Below are 23,679 nucleotides of genomic sequence, written 5' to 3'. Positions count from 1 at the left end.
GAAGTCAAAGGAACTGGGATTAAAACCAAGAATCACCTACCCAGCAAAGCTGAGTATAATACTTCTAGGGATAAAATAGTCATTCAATGATATAGAGGACTTTCAAGCATTCATGATGAAAAGACCAGAACTGAATAGAAAATTTGACTTTCAAACACAAGAATCAAGAGAAGCATGAAAAAGTAAACAAGAAAGAGAAATCATAAAGGACTTCCTACATGGAAAGATAATATTTGTAACTTTTCAGACTTTTCTTAGTATTTGGGTAGGTGGAGGAATCATACACACACACACACACACACACACACACACACACACACACACACATACACAGAGCACAGGTAGAGTTGAAACCTGAAGAGATGATATCCATACAAAAATAAAATAAAATTGAGGGGTGAGAGAGGAGATTACTAGAAGGAGAAAGGGAGAAACAGAATGGAGCAGACTATCAATCATGAAAGAGATAAGAAAAATCTTTTTCAATGGAGGAGAAAGGGGAGGAGGTGAGAGGGGAAAAGTGAAGCTTACTCTCTTCACATATGGCTTAAGGAGGGAATAACATGCTCATTCAATTTGATATGAAAATCTATCTTACACTACAGGAAAGTAGGGGAGAAGGGGGAAGTGGGGTGAGGGGGATGATAGAAGGGAGGGCAAATGGGCAAAGCAAGTAACTAGAAGTAAACACTTTTGGGAAGGGACAAGGTCAAATGAGAGAATAGAAAAAAAGGGGGGACAGGGTAGGATGGAGAGCAATATAGTGAGTCTTACACAACATGACTATTATGGAAGTCTTTTGAAAAATGACACATATATAGCCTGTATTGAATTGCTTGCCCTCTCAGTGGGGATGGGTGGAGAGGTATGGAGGGAGGGGGAGAAGTTGGAATTCAAAGTAATAGAAACGAATGTTGAGAATTGTTACTGCATATAACTGGGAAATAAGAAATACAGGTAGTGGGGTATAGAAATTTATCTTGCCCTACAAGAAAAGAGAGAAGATGGGGATAAGGGAAGGATGGGGTGTGATAGAAAGGAGGGCACATTGAGGGAAGGGGTAATTAGAATGCGAGGTGTTATAGGACGGGAATTTTGTGGAAATGAATGTTGAAATCTAAAAATAAATAAATAAAACTATTTTAAAAAAAGGAATATACACAGATAGAGTGGGAGTAAATTAACTGATGTGAATATAAAAATGTAATTAAAGATTGTGAAGGGACTGTAATGGGAAAAGAGAAAAGGGGGAGGCAGACAAGGGTAAATTATGTCACACACAGGCACAAAAACATATTATAGTAGAGGGGAAAAGTAGGCAGATGAGCATTATTTGAGCTTTACTCTCATCGAATTTTGTTCAAGGAGGGAATCCGACAATATGTTATTTACAAGAAACACATTTGAATGAGGGGGTACACATAGGGTAAAGGCAAAAGTCTGGAGCAGAATACATTATGTTTCAGTTGATGTTATAAAAGCAGGGATAGCAATCTAAATCTCACACAAAGCAAAAGCAAAAACAGATCTAATCATAAGAAATAAAGAAGGAAACTATGTCCTGCTAAAAGGCACCATCAAAAATGAAATAATATCATTACTAAACATATGTGCACCAAGTGGTATACAGACAACAAAACTATACTAGTAGGAGATCTCAACCTCCCCCTCTCTGAACTTGACAAATCCAACCTCAAAATAAACAAGAAAGAAGTTAAGGAGGTGAATAGAATTCTGGGAAAGGTAGATGTGATAGGCCTCTGGAGAAAAGTAAATGGGGATAGAAAGGAATATATCTTTTTCTCAGTGGTACATGGCTCATATATGAAAACTGACTATGTACTGAGGCATGAAAATGATTTCCCATGCAGAAAGGCAGAGATAATCAGAGCATCTTTTTCAGATCATGATGCAATAAAAATTACATGTAATAAAAGGTCATGGAAATATAGAACAAAAATTAATTGGAAACTAGTCCAATCCTAAACAATGAGTAGGTCAAACAACAAATTGTAGAAACAATCAATAATTTCATTCAAGGGAATGACAATAATAAGATAACCTATCCAAATTTATGGAATGCAACAAAAGCAGTTCTTAGGTCAAATTTTATATCTCTGAATGCTTACATGAACAAAATAGAGAAAGAAGAGATAAATTAATTGGGAATGTAACTGAAAAAGTAAGAAAAAGAACAAATTGAAAATCCCCAGGTGAATACCAATTTAGAAATACTGAAAACCAAAGGAGAGACTAATAAAAATGAAATTAAGAAAACTATTGAACTAAAAAATAAAACTAAGAGCTGGTATTATGGGGGGCGGGGGAGGAATAAAACTGATACAGCTTTGGTCAATTTGATTTAAAAAAAGAAAGAAGAAAATCAAATTATCAGGATCAAAAATGAAAAGAATGAACTCACCTTTAATGAAGAGGAAATTAAAACAACTGTATGTCCAACTGTATGCCCATAAATTTGACAATCTTAGTGAAATGGATGAATATTTCCAAAAATATAAACATCCCAGCTTAACAGAAGAGGAAGTAAAATACTTAAATAACCCTCTCCAATAGAGAAATTGAACAAGCCATCAATGAACTCCCTTGGAAAAAAATCTCAAGGGACAGATGGATTTACCAGTGAAATCTATCAAACATTTAAAAAACAGTTAATTCCAAAACTATATAGACTATTTGGGAAAACTGGCAAAGAAGGAGTCCTACTAAATTATTTTTTCTGATAGAAATATAGAGAAAGGAAATTATAGGCCAGTTTTCTTAATGAATACGGAAGCAAAAATTTTAAATAAGTTATTAACAAAAAGATTACAGCAACTTATCAAGAGAATAATACACACTGATCGGGTGAGATTTATAACAGTAATGCAGGGCTGATTCAATATCAGGAAAACTCTTAACATTATTGGTCATATCAACAACAAAACTAACAGAAACCAAATGATTATCTCAGCAGATGCAGAAAAAGCTTTTGACAAAATACAACACCCATTCCTATTGAAAACAATGGAGAACATAGGAATAAATGGAGGATTCCTCAAAATAATAAGCAATATTTACCTAAAACCATCAAGAAGCATTATATGTAATGGGTTTAAGTTAGATGCATTTTCAATAAGATCAGGGGTGAAACAAGGATATCCATTATAAGCACTGTTATTCAATATTGTACTAGAAATGTCAGCTTTAGCAATAAGACAAGAAAAAGAAACTCAAGGAATTAGAATAGGTAAAGAAGAAACTAAGTTATCACACTTTGTCAATGATATGGTAGTATACTTAGAGAATCCTAGAGAATCAAGTGAAAAACTACTTGAAATAATAAACAACTTTGTCAAAGTTGCAGGATACAAAATAAACCCACATAAATCATCAACATTTCTACATGTTACTAAAAATGTCCAACAGTAAGAGATAGAAAGAGAACTCCATTTAAATTTACAGTAGAAACTATAAAGTATTTGGGACTCTACTTACCAAAACAAACCCAGGGACTATATTAAGACAATTGCAGAATACTCATCACACAAGTAAAGTGAAATCTAAATAATTGGAAAAACAACAGTTGCTCCTGGGTAGGCCAAGCTAATATAATAAAAATGACAATTCTAACTAATTAATTTACTTATTCAGTGCCACACCAAACAAACTACAAAAAAAATTATTTTCTAGAGTTAGAATAAACAACATCATAATTACCTGGAAGAACAAAATGTCCACAATATCAAGGAAATAAATGAAAGGAAATGCTAGGGGAGGTGGCCTACCCTTACCAGATCTCAAATTATATTATAAAGCAGCAATCATCAAAACCACTTGGTACTGGCTAAGAAATAGATGGGTAGATCAGTGGAAGAGGTTAGGTTCACAAGACACAGTAGTCAATTATTACAGCAATATACTGTTTGATAAACCCCAGGACTCCAGCTTCTGGAAGAAGAACTCACTGCCTGACAAAAAATATTGGGCAAACTGGAAAAGAGTGTGTAGGAATTGAGCATAGGCCAACGTCTAACACCACATACCAGAACAAATTCAAATGGGTATATAATTTGAGTATAAAGGCTGATACTATAAACAAATTAGGGGAGCAAAGAATAGTTTATTTATCAAATTTATAGAGAATGAATAAATTTTTGACCAAACAAGAGAGAGAGAACATTATGAAATGCAAAATGGATAATTTTGATTACATTCAATTGAAAAGGTTTTGTAGAACCAAAGCCAAAGCATCCAAGATTAGGAGGGAAACAGAAAAAAGGGAAAGAATTTTTATTACTAGTGTCTGTGATAAAGGTCTCATTTCTAAAATATATAGAGAAGTGAGTCAAATTTACGAAAATACAAGTCATTTGCCAATTCATAAATTGTCAAAGACTATGAACCAGCAGTTTTCAGAGGAAGAAATTAAAACTATCTATAGTTATATGAAAAAATACTCTAAATCACTACTAATTAGAGAAATGCAAATCAAAACAACTCTGAGGTGCCACACCATAACTATCAGATTGGCTAACATGACAAAGCAGGAAGATGATAAATGCTAGAGAATATGTGGGAGAGTTGGAACACTAATTTATTGTTGATGGGGCTGTGAGATGATTCAAGCACTCTGGAGAACAATTTGGAACTGTGCCCAAAGAGCTATAAAAAATGTTCATAATCTTTGACCCAGCAATAGTACTTCTAGGGCTGTATCCCAAAGAGATCATAAAAATGGGAAAAGGACCCACATACACAAAAATGTTTATAACAGCTCTTTTTTTGGTGATCAAGAACTGGAAATCAAGGGGATGGATGCCCATCAGTTGGGGAATGGTCAAACAAGTTGAGGTATATAAACTGTGCAAAGAGAAATGATGAATAGACAGACTTCAGAAAAACCTGGAAAGACTTATATAAACTGATGCTGAGTGAAATGAACAGAACCAGGAGAACATTATACAAAGTAACAGCCACAGTGTGTGAGGACTGTTTCTGGTAGACCTAGCCCTTCACAACAATGCAAGGACCTAAAACATATCCAAAGGACTCTTGATGCAAAATACCATCTATATCCAGATGAAAAAAACTATGGATTTGGAACTCAGAATGAAGCAGACTGTGTTCTCTTGTATTATGTTTGGTTTGGTTTGGTTTTTTCTCTTGGTTTCTCCTATTCATTTTAATTCTTCTTTGCAACATGACTAATGTGAAAATGTATTTAATGAGAATATATGTGTAGAATCCATATAAGATTGCAGGCTATCTTAGGGAGGGAGAGGAAGAAAAATTTAAAACTAATGGAAGTGATTGTTGAAAACTGAAAATAAATAAATAATTAACAAAATATCTTCATACAATAATACAAGAAATAATTTTTGAAATTGCCCTGAACCATTAGAACAAGAACGGAAAGTAGAAACAGAAAAAATCCCTTGAATACCAGTTGAAAGAGATCCTACAAGGAAAATCTACCAAAACATCATAGTCAAATTTTGAAACCTCCAGCCCAAGGATAAAATATTACAAGCAAAATAAAAATTTAAATCCGGTGGAGCCATATTTAGAATCACATAATCAGTGTTGACACTAAAAGACTGCAAGAGGTTCAAGCATTAAATATCAAAGTATAAAAGAATGGGTTGTGGCTGAAACTGTCATACCCAGCAAAATTAATCATAATCCTGAATGAAAAGAAATTAATATTCAACAAATTGCCAGACTTTCAGGATTTTGTTGCAAAAAAAAAACTGAACTTAATAGAAAATTTGACATATAAGATTCAAGAGAAAAATAAGGTACACATCAAAAAAAATATAGGGGACTCAATAAGAACAGACTGTCTACTTTTTATACGAAGAAATATAAAATGAGTCTAAGATTGTTAATAGTATTTGAGCAGTCTGAAAGAAAAGATTGGGGTAGACTTGAGTATGATGTGATTCTAAAAATAATGCTGTTTAGGAAAAGGTAAGAAGGATAATTTTCTCATATAAATGATGTGAGAGGAAGAACTGACATGGAGGAATTAGATGGGGGATAAGGGCTGGTAGTTCTGGAACCCTACTCTCATTGGGAATGGGTTAAAAAAAGGAACAATAATCTAAACTAGCAAGTTCTCTTTTTGTTTTCTTTAATCTCTGAGATGCACCAGTTGCCAGCAATTTAGGTCAAAGATTAACCCAATTTTCAGCAGATGTCTCGGCAGCTAAAGTTTCCCATCAGTACAGGAATCTTTCTTCTATGCAAATTTTATCATTTGTATTAGAAAAAAGCAAACAGCATTGCTGTACATAAATCATAGTGTTCACAACTGAGTTTCTATACTACGATATATGTTTCAGATCTCTTCCTGTCATAATTTATCTTCATCCATGTCACCTTGTTTTCTTAGGTAAATGGATTTCCATATAGGTAAATCTGTTTGTTACTATCTCCATTATATCTTCAGGATTTGCTTCTTTTAAATAAGGTATGTTTTCCATTGCCACGTTTCAATCATAACCATCAACTGGTCTGGTCACTAGGATGCTTATAATTTTTGTTTTTACCTCTTTGTGTCAAAATTTCTGATCTACTCTACTATCCAGACTATGCTTTAGTCTACAGATATCTGCATTCATTATACACACATACACACACACACACACGCATTCATATATATTCACATGTGCATTCGTGACACTTATTTTCTGCATTTTCACAATGCATCCTACCATTTAGTCACTGAGTCTACTCCTTGTATGTATATGTGTGTATATCCTCCTTGTCCTTCATTCATTCAAAGCTTTCTTTATTAAATTATTACCAAATTGTGCTTCTTTGAAGTTCTATAACTTCTTATTGCAGTATCTGGGTGGCTGAGTTGTCTAAGATTGTTCTAATAAAGTACAGTCCTGAGTACTTAGAAAACTAGGAAGTCTTCAAGTATAAATCTAGTAGTGTGTTTTATATATATATATATCATGTGAGGATATGTTTAAATATAAGGAAGTTTGTCACCAGTTTGGTCACAGGGTGATGAAATTTGGGCCAACGTCACATGGGAGGCGATGAGTACAATGGCAACAAGGTTGAATTTGTAGTTGGAAGAACTGATTTCTGCTATTTCCTACTCATGTGACTTTGCACAATTCTTCTAATCTCTCTGATTCCCATTTTTCTACTTTTTATAATGAAAGGTTGGGACTGGATGACCTCTGACATCTATTCTAACTCTGCTTGAACCTACTAGACGCAGAAGGATCACAATTTAATCCAATGTAAGGAAAACCCACACTTATGCATTCATGGATCCATTTAGGTATTGACACACATATAATGTGCTCCCTGCTAAGGGGGAAGATAAGATATCTACGATTTAATTCTTTACTAAGGAGAGGATAACCTGGTTTTATGGTTTTGCAATAGTTTTGAAATCCCTTTTGATAAGGTTTTCAAGAGGTTTTCAAACCTCTTGACAAACTCATTTTTCTAAGTCCTTATTAGATGGACTCCATCTCTTAACAGGAGGGCATGCTTTTTAGGAGCCTAAGCTATTGTCCAAACTGCAAAATCCAATTCTTCAAAGTATCCAGATATCTGTATCTTATCTTTTTTCTTACAAAGCCAGATTCTTCAACTAGAAGAAGAAAGGAAAATATTACCTTCTGTGTGAAGATCTTCTGTTTTGTCTTCCTAATTTCAAAGTTATTAGAAATACATCCCACATTTTTATGGCTTTATCATTTCTTCTGACATAAAAAAAAAGCTTAATCCTCCTTTTTGAGATGATAGATTCTAGAACTCTTGGCAGGCTCTTTGTGGCATCTCATATACGTACAGGAAGATTAACAACACACAACATATTCCTTTTTCATCAAATCATTTATAGGCACTACTGAGTTTATTAATGCATCATTCGGTTTATTCATCTACTCAAAAGCCTTCAATGGTATGAGAAGTATGTGGGAAATTTTTGTATGTGACAGATTGTCAGTGGTCTATTGCCTTGAGTTTCCCCCTCTGTGGCTTTTTCCTATTATTGCTTGATGTAGATGTTCATTTTTGTAATGTACTCTATGATTCAGGCCATGTTTCCCTGTTTTTTTCATCTGTTTCTGGATCTTGACCTCAGGGCTTCTTCTTGTTTACAATCTCAGATACAAAGGCAAGAGTGTCAGTATTTGGATCATACATTTTCATTCTAGGTATTCTGACTTTCTCTTCACCTGCAAGAGGTAGCCTAGGCTAGTGGTTCAAATCTTCAAGTTGACACCAAGACGATCCAGTTTCAGATCTTGAACACGTTATCATCTGTTGGACCACAGGAAAGTTAATAGGTCTATTCTTTTCTCTTCCATGAAATGTAAATAATAATACTTGTAGCACCTCTTTCAAAGGATCATTAGGATGTTCAAACATGGAAACATATATAAAGTACTTTGTAATATTACTACAAATATTACTTTATAAACGTCTTTAGCCTACATGATCACATCAGCCTTGGAACTCTGACCTTCTCAGTTCCTTCTGTCCCTGGGGCCCTTTTGATTGGAGGATTGAGAGGAGCAGGCCTTACAGAGACTCTGGTTAAGAAGGCTGTCCAGAATCACTTCATTTCTCATCCTTTTGGATTTAGCTATCATTTTTTCTTCTCTCCCCCTCCCCTTTCATCTTCCTTTTGTAGGTTATTTTCCTCCATTAGATTGTAAGCCTCTTAAGAGCAAGAACTGTCTTTCTTTTTCATATTTGTGTCCCCAGAACTTTACACAATATCTGGTGCTATAGGCACTTAATAACTGTTTAGTGGCTAAGTTATTATTATTATTAATCCCTAGTGCAGAATACCTGTCTCCTCTGCCCAAAAGACTCACCTAGAGATATTTTAAGCTGAAGAACTCTACCCCAGTAACATCTTTTTTTTGGTTTTAAGTGTGTCTTTTCTCACCAATACACATACATTCCTATTCATCTTCCCTCTCTGAGAATTTGCTGCCAATGATTGCTGTGTTCTAGAAGAGGGGAAAAGGGACAGAAAGGGGAAGGTGCAATCTAAGCAAAACTGGCATTGGAAACAGTGTTGTACCATGGGTAGAGTCCTGGATTTGGAGTCAGGAAGACCTGCTACAGACATTTAATAGCCGTTTAGCCATGATCAAGTTTCACAGCTATTAACTGAAACTGAAGTTTCAGTTTGCTCTTGTTAAAACAGGCATAATAATTGCAGTACTTCATAGATTTTTATTAGGCTTAAAAGAGAAACTCCATGTAAAGGGGTCTGCAAATCTTAAGATTCTTTATAAATGTTAGTTGCTATTGAATATTAAATCTTCACGCTACAAGAGTCTTACAGATTATTGGCTCCACCTAAGTAGTATACAGAGGAGGAAATTTTGAGACCTACAGAAGAGGAAAGATTCAAGGTCACAGTGATTATGTACCCAGCACATGCCAGGCACCTTTTCAAGCACAAGATACAAAGATGAAAAATGACCCAATCAATCTGTGCCTTTAAAAGCTTGGGGATGGGAATGCTACCTATATCCATGATTGCTATAAGGCTAATGTGAGAAGTACAAAAGGAAAAGGACTAGCAAAATTTGAGGAGAAAACATTTTCAGCAGGTTCATCAGTGAAGAGATGATATCTGAGCTGAGACAAAGCAAGAGAAAGATTTCATGGCCTCTGGAAAAGAAAAGAGATTAAAAAAACTTTAAGAAAAGAAGAAAAAGACAGAGAATAGATGAGGGGAGTATCTAGTACCAATGTAGAATGCATGAAGAATGATGAGAAATAAGGTTGGAGCAAGGTGGAAGGTCTTAAATATTAGACTAAGGGAGGTGGCATTTTTTATCTTCTAACAGAGAAGCATTATAATCTAATGAATAGAGGGCTGACCATGAAATGAGAAAGAGCCTCTGACATATATTAGTGTTGGGGGTGTAAGCTCAGTTCCATGTGGACAGTCTCGGACGGGTAAAGGTGAGGACTTCTAAACCTTAGAGTTCTCATGAGGCCCCCCAGGAAACAGCAGGGAATTGAGGAGTGAGATCTCATGTATTTCCGCCTCTTCCCGTGAGAACATGATGGGAGACAGCATCCCCGCCCTCGACACTGGCCCGGATCTGGGCACACCTATTGTAATCTAACAGGCACGGTATTCAGGTGCAAACTATGTGGCAGGAGAGCTTAAGTAGGGTCAGGAAAGCCCGAAGGCGTTCTTAGCGCTGAGGGGCCCGTACAGGACAGAAGGCCCCTTTTCCTCTCTTCGCTCTTCCCTCCCCCCTCTCTCCCCACTTCCACTTCTGCTTTCATTCTCTTACTGTAAGATCTTTGCCTCCTTGGGAGATTTCTCTCTCTCTCCTAAGGAAGAGTTCCCCCTGCACATGTAACCAGGACCCTGAATAAAGCCTAACCCTTGTTCGACTCCGGAAAGTCTCTTCTCTCATACGTTTATCCGGTTTGGCCAGTCGAAGACCTGCGATAGGTAAGGTAAGACTCGGGTAGCCGTCAGGCCTCTAGGCCTGGCAGTTGGCGCATCCAAACAGGGACAGGCGCAGATATCCTGGGTGGTTGGGACACCCGGAAGGGGCTGTGAAAGATGCGAGTCCTGAATCCTCGATTCGGAAGGAGAGAAAGAGTGAGAAGCTTCCCACACCCATGGGAAAAGGGCAGGGATGGGGAATCAATTGCCAGTAATAAAGCCAGAGGAACAGGAGGTCTGGGCTAAGATACTTTACAGGGAATGCAGGGAGGTGGGGGTCACTATAGAGTTAAACGACCTCCGAGAATTTTGTAAAAGGATTTGGAAGGTCTCTCCCTGGCTCAAGCAGACAGGAATATCAAGAGAAAGATGGGGAGCGGTTGGAGAACAAATGACTGCTTATGAACAACAATGCCCCGGGGAGCTGGAGGATTTAGATTTCCTGATATTTGGTGTGATTAAAAGTCTTTTGGAAGGCCCGGAGAGACCAGTGCGGGATTGGAATGAGAGTGGAAGCGTAGAGAGGGGAGGGGAGAACCCTGGCAAGCAGAAAGTTAAGGAGTGTAGAGAAAAAATAGGTTCGGAGCTCCATCTAGCAGATGGGAAAGGCGAGGCAGGGGAGAATACACCGTGTCTTCCCTCTGCGCCTCCTTATAGCATGCTTCATTGGTCAGACAGTCCAGGGCCACAGTCCAGTTTGGAAAAGGGAATACAAAAGGCCATAGAGAATGGAGAAGACGTAGGGACATTCCCTGTGCTAGAAATAGCGGACCCCACTGTCCCCGGTGGGGTTCGGAGGAGCCACATACCCATAGAATGGAAGAGAGTAGCGACTCTCAAAGAGGCTTGTACCAAGCACCGCCCCAATTCACCCTTTGTCATAGCCATGCTTGAGACTCTCAGTGGTCAGTTCGTTCTGACTCCTAATGACTGGAAGAGCTTAGCCAGAGCCTGCCTTACCCCTGGGCAGAATGTGATTTGGGTATCAGAATTTTCTCAGAAGGTAAAGAGCACTACCAGTGGGCTGGGGGCTCAGGCCCCCCAGGCTTATCAGCGAGTTACAGGAACAGGGCAGTTTGAGGCTACAGGAAATCAATTACAGTACTCGGCTGCCGATTATGTCTTGATTGCCGGAATGGCTATTGCTGCCTGGAAGGTTATAGCCTCTAAGAAAGAGAGAGAGTTTCCCATGACTAGGATTACGCAAGGAAACACTGAGCCATTTACTAATTTTGTGGCCAGGCTGCAGGAGGCAGTGGGTCGAGACATGGGAGAGGAGAATCAAGGGACAGAGATAGTGTTAAAGACATTGCTGCGGCAGAATTGTAATCATGACTGCAAAAAGGCAATGCTGGGACTGCCAAAGAATGCATCTGTTGAAGAAATGATACAGAGATGTGAAAGGGTAGGAAGTCAGGTGTACTTGGCACAGGTGCAAGGGAAGTACCTGGCCGCAGCCTTAAATAACATCTCCCTGGAGAGGAAATGTTTTCACTGCGGAAAACCAGGACACCTTAAGAAAGAGTGTAGGAAAGAAATAAGTACAGGGAGGGGCCAGGACTCTTGCTTTTCATGTGGAAAGCCAGGTCACCTAGCTAGACAATGTAGGAAGTTGGGAAACGGGGTGAGGGGCCCCTCGAGGGCCCCGAAAGTGTACCCTTTGGCAGAGAATCGGGACGGCCCCTTGGAGGGAGAATACAGGAGATTTTGGGGCCAGAGGAAGGAATGCAACACCTTTACAGCTTAGATAAGTGCCAGCTTGCAGCTCATGAGTTTACTATGATTCCCCTGAAAGACCCCATACAGGAGGAATCCCTGATATTACAGAACCCCTCTCATGCACCCATAGTTATATATACAGGAGTTTATCCCACTGGCACCACAGCACTTCCATGCTCCAATGTGGTAGCCGAGCCAGCTCATATAGACAATCAGCTTCCCATAGCTATTGCCCTTCCCTTAAAGCACTCAGTTCAAATCCAGTTACTAAAGGAAATAGGACAGAATAGACCTGAGTGTACAATCTGGCTCAATGGAATTCCCATGACTGGCCTCCTTGATACTGGAGCGGATAGGACCTGCCTTAGTGGTCGCTCAGTACCCCGGCACTGGAAGCTCAAAGAAAGCCAGAGACCAGTGTGGGGAATAGGAGGGTGCCAAAATACCTTAGAGACAATGCACCCAGTAAAGTGGGAGGCAGAGGATCTCCAAGGGACCATATGGCTGTTGGTGATTCCAGGACTTAGTTTTAACATCTGGGGCAGAGACATCATGAGCCGCCTGGGGATGAGGCTATCAAATTTTTAGTCAGGGCCACTGCAGTTGCACTGGAGTCCCCACCCTTGAATTGGAAGTCAGACACCCCGATTTGGGTGGAGCAATGGCCCCTGACTCCAGAAAAAGTCCAGGCACTACAAATATTGGTTAAGGAGCAATTAGGAAAAGGAAATATAGAACCATCACAGTCACCCTGGAATGCTCCTGTGTTTGTTATAAAGAAAAAATCTGGGAAATTCAGGTTCCTTACAGATCTAAGGAAGGTAAATCAGTCTCTCATGCCTATGGGAGCCCTGCAACCAGGTCTCCCTTCTCCTAATGCCATCCTGGAGGGTTGGTCACTTATAATCATTGATATTCAGGATTGTTTTTTTTCCATTCCTTTAAACAAAGTAGATTGTCCTCGGTTTGCTTTTACAATACCTCACCCCAATAACGAAGGACCTGCAAAGAGGTATCAGTGGAAGGTATTGCCCCAAGGTATGAGTTGCAGCCCCACCATCTGCCAGTGGTATGTTAATCAAGCCTTAGAAAGCCCCAGACAGCAATACCAATGCAAAATCATCCATTATATGGATGACATCCTTATAGCTGCACCTCAGCTCAAGGAACTGGAGAAGTGTTTCCAAGCAGTAGAAAGGAACCTTTTAGGACTAGGATTAGTTATTGCTCCTGAAAAGATACAGAGAGGACCCAATTACAAATATTTGGGATATCAGATACAGGGCACCATCATTTGGCCGGAACCCCCAAAATGGGATATAAAGATCCAAACACTCAATGATGCTCAGAAACTAGTAGGAGCTATCCAATGGATAAGATCAAAGGTGCCTATACCTTTACCTCTCATGCAACCTTTATATTCACTATTGACAGGAGACCCTGCTTTAAATTCCCCACGAACATTGACTCCTGAAGCAGCCAAGGCCATAGAGGCAATAAAAAAACAATTTTTAGAGTCCACCACATTTCGGTGGGATCCAGGAGGAGATCTGGAGGTATCTATTATCTCCACCACACCTCCCTATGCCGTCATACACCAAAAAGAGAAGCCCCTAGAGTGGGTATATTTAAGTAAAACAGGAAGCAGTTTACTAAACAAGTGAGAATTTCTAGGACGGTTAGCACTAGAGGCAGTAAAAAGAGCTACCCACATGTACCAAAAACAGCCAATTCTTTATGCTACACTCACCACTAAGGATGTAGAAGAGTTAGCTCAGAATCATGTTTCTTGGGCCACTATACTCCAGTGGGCCCAGGTGAAACCAAATTCGACTTTCCTATTCAAAGAGTTATTACAGTGGGCCCCAGCACCAGTGAAAAGGTACTCACCAAACCCAGTAGAGGGGCCTAACATTTTTACAGATGCCACAAAACATCACAAGGCATCCATTTATAATTCGGCTACCCAAGAGATATATATATAGTTAACACACCCTACACCTCTACTCAACAGAACGAGTTGGAAGCTATAATCCAAGCTCTCCAAATATATAATGACATACCCATTAACATTATTACTGATAGTCAGTATGCATCTTTATTAATTTCACGGATTGAGGACTCTATTGTAGATTATTGGTCCAATATTTTTTAACAGTGTGAGCGGCTATTGACCACCATTAATAACAGAACACACCCTTTTTATGTTTTACATGTGCGCTCACATACTATTGGCACAGGACCAATTTTTGAAGGAAATCAAATAGCAGACAATTCACTATACCTTGTAGGGCACACTGTGGAACCACAGGAAAGGGCCCAAAAGGCTCATGATAGGTTCCACCTAGCCACAGAAGCCCTCTGCAAATTATATGGGATAACTCAAGAACAAGCCAGAAAAATTGTTAAGAGCTGTCTCCAATGTGTCCCATTCCACGCATCTCTAGACCAGGGTGTCAATCCTCGTGGCTTGGCACCCAATGAAATTTGGCAAATGGATGTCACCCATCTTAAGGGCCAGTGCATACATGTGACAGTTGACACATGGTCCGGATTCCTTATGGTGACTTTGCAGCCAGGTGAATCAAGTGCTAAAGTAATTCAACATCTTTGGCACTGTTTTTCTGTTTCAGGTTTACCCTTAGAAATAAAGACAGATAACAGTCCTGCCTACACTTCTCAAACCCTTACACACTTCCTCCACGATCTAGGGATTCGACATGTTACAGGAATCCCCTACAATCCACAAGGCCAGGCCATAGTGGAAAGGGCCAACTTCACCATAAAGGCGATCCTCGCTAAACAAAAAAGGGGAAGAGGTCGCCTAACACAATCAGAGCTTGATACAGCTGTGTATACACACAATTTTTTGCATATCTCAAAAAATTCTCATACTTCTCCAGCTATGAGACATTTTGTGACTATTCCACGACAACCCCGCAAGGAAAGTAATACCCAGGCTGGAAATAAGGAAACATGGGCAATGGTAAAGGATATGGCCTCAGGGAAATGGCAAGGTCTGTATAAGATACTAATATGTGGTCCAGGGTATGTTTGTGTCTCTGCAGGAAAAGGGGACACGTGGATTCCCATTAGAAGGATCCGTAGGTGGAAACCGGTGTCGGAGACGACCGAGACGCAGGAAGCGATGAGCCCGGAGACCCCGGAGAAGGACCATGCACCACCTGAGTCTGCTACTGACAGCTTTGACCTTGCTGCCCAGAGAGGAAGCAGCACTCATCCCAACCACTGACATTGCTGCCCACTCCATCTAGGCATCTCCTTTCAGCGGCTGAAGGAGGACTTTGATATCACGAACCCAGGACACACGGCGGGGGGAGGTGACCAACTTTTCACCTGAACACCACAGGCTTGGCCGTTGAAGTCCATTTGCATGACTGAGGGGGTGGTGATGTGTAAGGCGCCAGCACTGAGCTACTTCTCTTAGAATATGCTTTGGAATTAGTGATTGCACTTCCTCTTGTTGTAATTCAGCCATTTAGTTTCATCTTTGTTTTGTTGGATGCCTCTCTTTGTCAGTTGTTGTGCTAGCTGCAGATTTCTGTGTTAATGAAGTTCTTGTTGTGGGGTACTCATATGCTAAAGGCCTCCCTAACCCACTTAGCCTCCAGCCACTATTTACTCTAGGGCCATGTGCGCTCTGCGCAAAACAAAAAAGGGGAGATGTTGGGGGTGTAACCTCAGTTCCATGTGGACAGTCTCGGACGGGTAAAGGTGAGGACTTCTAAACCTTAGAGTTCTCATGAGGCCCCCCAGGAAACAGCAGGGAATTGAGGAGTGAGATCTCATGTATTTCCGTCTCTTCCCGTGAGAACATGATGGGAGAGAGCATCCCCACCCTCGAGACTGGCCCGGATCTGGGCACACCTATTGTAATCTAACAGGCATGGTATTCAGGTGCAAACTATGCGGCAGGAGAGCTTAAGTAGGGTCAGGAAAGCCCGAAGGCGTTCTTAGCGCTGAGGGGCCCGTACAGGACAGAGGGCCCCTTTTCCTCTCTTCGCTCTTCCCTCCCCCCTCTCTCCCCACTTCCACTTCTGCTTTCATTCTCTTACTGTAAGATCTTTGCCTCCTTGGGAGATTTCTCTCTCTCTCCTAAGGAAGAGTTCCCCCTGCACATGTAACCAGGACCCTGAATAAAGCTTAACCCTTGTTCGACTCCGGAAAGTCTCTTCTCTCATACGTTTATCCGGTTTGGCCAGTCGAAGACCTGCGATAGGTAAGGTAAGACTCGGGTAGCCCTCAGGCCTCTAAGCCTGGCATATTAGCAGTGTGAATGGAGCAAATCACAATTCCTTAATACCCCTGGAAACTTTTAAGAAGGAAACCTATGAACCACTTAAGGAACAGAAGAATGACTGCACTTCCCACCCCACCCCCCAACCCCCTTTGCCCTCCCACCCTGGGATTGTTGTCTTTTGCTATTAGAATGTAAGCTCCTCTAGAACAGGAAGTCTTTTTACTTTGTATTCTCATCAGTTAGGACTGTGTCTGGCAGGCACATATAAAGAGTTAAATAGATTCATAGATTTGACTCTAGACATTAAGCCATGATGCTTAAGTTACCTGAAAATTTAACAGATTGGCAGGTTGTCATGTAGGACCTGAGGGGATAAAGTACTGCCCTAAGAATATGTGATGCATATAGGGAAAACAATGAAGTATGGGGAGGTAGATTTTGAAAGGAAGTATTAGCAAAGATAACTTTCACTTATTTATCATTTGGATTGGTGGCATCTTTTTCTGTAGGGAAGCATTGAAGATTAATTTGGAGGTAAATCTTAATATTGATTTAAAAGTTCATTATTTTCCTAACTAAACCAAGAGAAATAATTGTGTTTGTTATTTTTTTTAGAATTACTCATATATATATATATATATATATATATATATGTAGAGTAGAGTTAAATAGTTTCAATATTTCAATCACCAAGAATTTATTAAGCACCTATAATTTCCAGCACTTTTTTCCCAAACATATCTATAACAATTCAACTAGAGCATGACAAAAATTTTACAAATTTTTTAAACCATATTACCCAAGGAAATATTCAAAGACAATGTAAAACCTTGAAGCAAAAATTACTTTGTAAAACATGAAAAATAAAACTAAGTTTACAATTTTAGCAGGCCTTGAAGAGAAGGAACCTGAAAGTCCTTCAGATTTAGCCTGTCTAGTATAATATTTAACTGGAGATTAAAGCAAATTTTCTTTTCAATTGACAGCAGAGGAGCTAACAAGGGCACTGTTAAGCATGAAGTCATGTCTGGAAGTAAAAGAAAGAAAGAAAGGAAAGAAAGAAGAAAGAAAGAAGGAAAGAAAGAAAGAAAGAAAGGAAGAAAGAAAGAAAGAAAGAAAGAAAGAGAGAGAGAGAGAGAGAGAAAGAAGGAAAGAAAGAAAGAAAGAAAGAAAGAAAGAAAGAAAGAAAGAAAGAAAGAAAGAAAGAAAGAAAGAAAGAAAGAAAGAAAGGGAGAAAAAAGGGAAAAAGGAAGAGAGGAAGAAGGAAAGAAAAAAAGAAAGGAAGGAAGAAAGAAAGAAAGAGAGAGATAAAAAGAGAGAGAAATAAACAGGGTGGGAAGGAGGCAGGAAGGAAGGAAGAAAGGAAGGAAGATAGGAAAAATGTCATCTGTTACAGGATAGTAACCAGATAGTAACCAGTCACCAGATGAAAAAATAAATGAAGAAATATATATAGGCAATGTCATTATTATTCAAACTAGAATGCTATTTCCTTTAAAAAAAAAGACAGAAATTTAACAATATTAAAAGGCCGTGAGTATTTGAATGATTCACATCTTTAAAATGCCCTTCTCACATTAACCCTTTGAGAAAGATGGTGCAAATATTAGCCTCTTATAGATAAGGATATGGAGATCCAAAAAAGATGATGTTACTTGTCCAAAGTCACATTGATAATGATTATTATAACCAAGATGTGAACAACATTCTTTGATTCCAAGTCCAGTACCCTTTCCATTATATCATGCTGGGGAGTGAGGGGGTGTAGGGGATGAGAAAGAAAATAATGTTGGTATTCACAATCATTTCTACCCTTGTTTTTGTTTTCTAGTTGAACTTATGTCATTTTCTGGAATACATGTCACATATAGGCAAAGAAAAAAGGCATCCATAGATTTTCTTCATATGCAGCCAAAAGAAAATTCTGTATCATTTTCTTAACTTGTATTTCTTTCCATTTTGCTAAATATGATAGTTCTACAAGGTGATTACTATTTGATCATATGAGCATGAATGATCAGCAATCCTTTGCAAATGGACAGTATGGAAAAATTGTTCAATTATTTTATGTGTATATAGCTCTGTAAATATTTTTTTCATTAGCCTCCAGCTATGGGATGACTCTCAGAGTAAAGGAAAAAGATCCTGTCATTCTCTTTTTGTACTTGCTCCCTTCAGTCAAGTAATACCCACAGGCAAAAGTCATATGATTTCTGTGCTTTCATTTGCTCTGAGAAACTGCTTTGACTGCATTGTGTTCTAAAACACACACACAAAAATGTGCACACACGTGTGTGTGCATATGTATATCACATTTTTAAATAAAACACACACATCAAATGTATCACACAATCTATATATATGTATGTGTGTATATGTATATATATATGTGTGTGTATATACATATACATGTATATCACATTCATAATTAATAATGTTCTGAGTAATGAGCAAACCCAGGTGATAGGTAATTTCATATTTTGAGCCAAACAAAATTATAGGCATTTTTAGTCCATTCAAAAGGAAGAGGCTTTCCTCCTATCTCCTGTGCTCTCTCCTTAACAGAACCAACCACTCTCTCCAATTCTGCTTTCTCACAGCCTATGTTTTTTCCTAGTTCAAACTAGAACCTCCAGTTCAAAGTGTTTGGGAAGATGGAACAACTCTAGTATTTGTGGAAGGTACAATGACAACACCTGAACAATTATGAAGCTATCATCAAGGTCAGAACTATATTACCTCAGTCTCAAAAACATAAAAGCAAAATTCTTTTTTACAGTCTTTTGAATCCATCCCCATTCTATGTTATTAATTAAAAAGTAATGCTTTGTTTTCAGGAGGGATCTTCAAAGGCAATTGAAAGAAATTGCTTTCATCAATAATTGAGAGGAGCTGGGAAGGCTACAGAATAAAGTTTTTGTCTTGATTTTTTTTTTTCTGTATGACACTATACCAATTCATCAGCTATCCATTTTCAACAAAGAAAATTGCTGTTAAGATTTTTTTAGGCATGAGTAAGTGATACTATATTGCTCTCTCTCCAAAGCTAAGTAAGACTTTGTCATTTGGTTTAAAACTAATATTTGTTTTCTTCACTGATAGAGAAACAGTGTCTGTAAGCATGAGAATAATTGATGAAACATTATGCATTTTTTAACTTAGTACAAGTTGGCACTATGTTGTTTGGCATTAAGGCATTAAGGCAGCTTACTTTATATGGAAGTATAATGAAAGGAAGACATGTTTTATTCCATTGGCCATCATTAAAAAAACTAAGCATTGCAAACATTATATTTTATCTTTCTTTTTTTCCCTTCCTTGAGTCCTGTGCAAGAAAATCAAAGGCAGAGTATGCTATTTGTTGCAAATTCTGAAGCCAATGACAGATTAGCAGATGTGGAAATTACTGTAGCTCTTCTTTCTCAAATACAACAAACTGCTCCCAAGGCTAGTGGTTGACTTAATATGGACTCAGCATGACTATGTTTTCTTCATACTATAAGAACTTATAAGGAACAGATTGTATTCAAATGCCTACTTTCTTTATGTAACCACATTTCTCAATGTACCAAATGATGCTTCTCCATGTCTTAGCTTTGTAACAATATATGGAGTAAAATATATTTTAAATTCTAGTAAGGTAGGTTTTCTTTTTCTAATATATTTTATTGGGTTTTTTTTGTTTATTTATTTATGATAGTGAGTTTTCTTGCCATGATACATGTTCACGGTTTTGTTTTCCAAAAAATGGCTTTTTTCCTCAAATATTGAAGGATTAAATGATATTTGGGTAATGGACTATCCCAAAGTGGTTGCTATAAACTTAGCAACTGAGATTAAAATGGAAAATAACAAATTCATTCTATGAATACTTAATTATGTAAGAAGTGTCATTAGTAAGGCATATGTTTTCAGAGCCTATTTCTAGGTCTGAGAAATCATTAAACTGACATGAGGTAGGGGTAAGAAAAGTAAGACGTTTTGTTGTTTCTGTTTTAATATAAAGTGCCTCTGATTGAATAATGTGATTAAAGAAGTTCTTCTCTATCCATTAATGGGCCTGGGAAGATTTGTAGGAAGGCCCACACCTTTTGTTAATGAGGCACTATTTTTCAAGGATTGTTCCTTTATCTTGGGGCTTACTGACTACAAATGTTTGTTTGGCCAGACTAGACTCTGGGAAGCTGCTAAGGAGTCCATTCCCACCCACGAATGCATTGAAAACTCAGACGTTGGTGCTTCCCTCTCTGGTAACTATGTATGTATGGTCAGACAGTCATCTGTCGATCTGTGGTGTATGTCAGACAGTTTGGAAACATTGTCTGTTGATTTAGATTTCCTTGTATTTTCTCTGACTTTCCCCCTTGAATTAAGTGAATGATACATGTGCTTGATTAAAGGAGATTTTTGGCCCCTCAAAAGCTGCCTCTCCTTTTATAAATTTCAGATCTAAGAACCTGTGATAGTAGGTCCCCCTGTATATGTCAGGGTGCTTACTGTTATACATGAGCATATCACTATCACCCTAGAAATCAATAACATTCTGAGTCAGATTTAGATAATCGACATGTGACCTGGGACAGCACAGGGAAGCGAGCTTCTCTCAATGATTTGAGCTTGCCATATGTATTATATACAATATTCCCACTATAGTCATTAATATCATATAAAAATATACATATATACTCATACTTAAAAGTAGAGATTTTGTAAATAGAAGAAACATTTTTTTTTAATGAAGTTAAGCTGAGAAGAGCATTAAACCTCTTTATTCTATTGATTATATAGGAGACAAAGTAGCATACTTGGTTGGTTGTTGTCCTTAGTTCTCAAAGAAGACCAAAATGACATCACCATGATAAAGTGAAGTTTCAATGTGTATGACCATGGCTGATCAGACCAGCATGAGCTGGGAATGCTCTACCACAGATTAGGCACAGATAGTCCATGTGAACATTCAGGGTTGCACAATCAAATCCAAAGTTCTTGAGAGAGAACTTGAGAATATCCTTGTACTGCTTCTTCTGCCCACCATGTGATTGCCTGTCCCATGTGAGTTCTCCATAAAATAATCTTTTTGGCAAGTATACATTTGAACAACATGGCCTGTCCTTCAGAGTTGCTCTCTCTGAAGCATAGTTTGAATGACTGGCAGTTTAGTTTCAGCAAGAACCTCAGTATCTTGTACCTTATCCTGCCAGGTGTCCTCCAGAATCTTCCTAAGACTGTTCAAATGGAAGCCATTCAGTTTTCTGGCATGATGCTAGTAGATTGTCCATGTTTCACAGGCATATAACAATGAGGTCAGCACAAGAGCTCTGTAGACCTTCAGTTTGGTAGTCAGTCTAATACCTCTTCCCTCTCAAACTTTTCTTCCGAGCTTCCCAAACCCTGAGCTATGTCTGGCAATGCATGTGTCAGCCTCATTGTCAATGTGTTCATCCCTGGAAAGTGCCCTACCAAGGTAAGTGAACTTATCCATAGCATTCAAAACTACTCTATTTGTTGTAAGCAATTTAATAAGAATGTCATAATAGATTTAATTACAAATATTGGGTCAGAATATTGTACTAATAAATTTAATTGATATAGCTCCATTTAAAATAAAATTAAAATTAGAAGCTATGAAAATATTAACATTTTGATAATATACATTTTAAAATTCTATATAACTTAATAGTTATTTGTTCATTAAATAACACTTTCTTTAATGCCTCCTATATTATAAACACTGAATATATAAAACAAAATTCTTCAAGGAGCTTATAGTCCATTGAGTAGAACAATAAGAAGATAAAACACTAAATTCAAAATGCAAGTGATATAAATATGAGAAGACATTGGCAGGAGGAGGGAACAAGACTAGGATTCAGGTGTCCCACCATTACCTGCCTGGGAGGAGGGAGTGCCACTCCTGGGGCTGCAAGAACCCTGGGGGGGGGGGGGAATGGGGAGGGGAGGGGAGCAGTGTCCCCATTGACGGGTGGGCCCAGGATCAACCATAGTCCTGCTTCCCTGACCCAGGTTGGGACAGGGGTCCACACCATCCAGAGCATGTATGGCTGTGAGGTGTCCTGGAGCTCAGCTTCCAGCGTGGGTTTTCCAATTCATCTATGATGGGCAGGACTACCTGGCCCTGGACCTGAAGAGAGCGGCCCTGCCCCTTGCCGTGAGCTCCAAGCACAAGTGGGAGGGCAAGGGGAGCATCACCAAGAGAAGGAAAACCTAACAGACGTTCGTGGTGGCTGAAGGAGTACCTAGAGATGGGGAAGCAGACTCTGATGAGGACCAGTACCTCCGGCCCCACCCAAGTGTGCACCACACTCAAGGCCTAGACTGGCCCTTCTCTACCTCCTCTGCAGCCTCAGCCCTGATCTCCCGACCCTAGGAACCTCTTGTACTTCGGGGTCTACATTTAGGGTTATTCCTACTGACTCCACCTGTGCTTGTGCCCCTGGAGGGGAAGGGGAAGGGAAGAGCCTGGAAATGCCTCTGACCTTTGCCTGCAGATCCACCCTCTGCCTGAGTGACCCAACACACTGCCTCCAGAGGGAAGGTGACCCTGCGGTACTGGGCCCAAGACTTTAACCCTAAGGAGATCTCCCTGACTTGACTCAGGGATGGGGAGGAACAGCCCCAGGACATGGAGTCATTGAGACCAGGCCTGTAGGAGACAGGACCTTGCAGAAGTGGGCAGCTGTGCAGATGACCTTCACTTGGCTGGTGAAGGAAAACATACCAGCCAAATTCAGCAGGAGGGGCTCTCTGAGCCCCTCACCCTGAAGTGGGAGCCACAATCCTCATCCACCTGGTTCATTGTGGGGGGCATTGCTGCTGTTCTCCTCTTCTTCACCACAGTAATTGCTGGAGTTGTGATGTGGAGGAAGAGGAATTCCTGTGGAAGAGGAGGTGATTATGTTCAGGCTGCAGACAATGACAGGGCACAGGGGTCAGATGTCTCTCTCATAGCCAAAGCTTGAGAGAAGTGCCTGGCATACCTTTGAGACAGAAAATCAATCTGCAGTCCTTGGGTTCTTGTATTGACACCTGATCTCTCTCCCCAGTCCTGGCCCCTGGGACTGGAGATCCCTGCTTAGGTCATAGTCTGGAGAAGAATTCATAGACTCAAGAATTGTTAAGGTCCAGGTAGTAAAGACTTACCATGCTTTTCAGTGGGTATGAGTTCTTAGGGAAACTGCAACCTTAGAGGGGTAGAGGTAAAGTTTATATAAGA

At 39.3% G+C, this 23,679-nt stretch overlaps 1 pseudogene; it reads left to right on the top strand.

The window, feature by feature from the left end:
- LOC140507843 (BOLA class I histocompatibility antigen, alpha chain BL3-7-like) overlaps positions 1 to 23,425 on the top strand; it is a 32,759-nt pseudogene extending 9,334 nt beyond the window's left edge.
- Positions 23,426 to 23,679: the final 254 nt, after the last annotated feature.

The sequence above is a fragment of the Notamacropus eugenii genome, chromosome 5, assembly GCF_028372415.1.
Source record: "Notamacropus eugenii isolate mMacEug1 chromosome 5, mMacEug1.pri_v2, whole genome shotgun sequence".
Classification (NCBI taxonomy): Eukaryota; Metazoa; Chordata; class Mammalia; order Diprotodontia; family Macropodidae; genus Notamacropus; species Notamacropus eugenii.
Note: the sequence above shows the minus strand (reverse complement) of the source record. Positions and strands in the feature narration are given on the sequence as shown.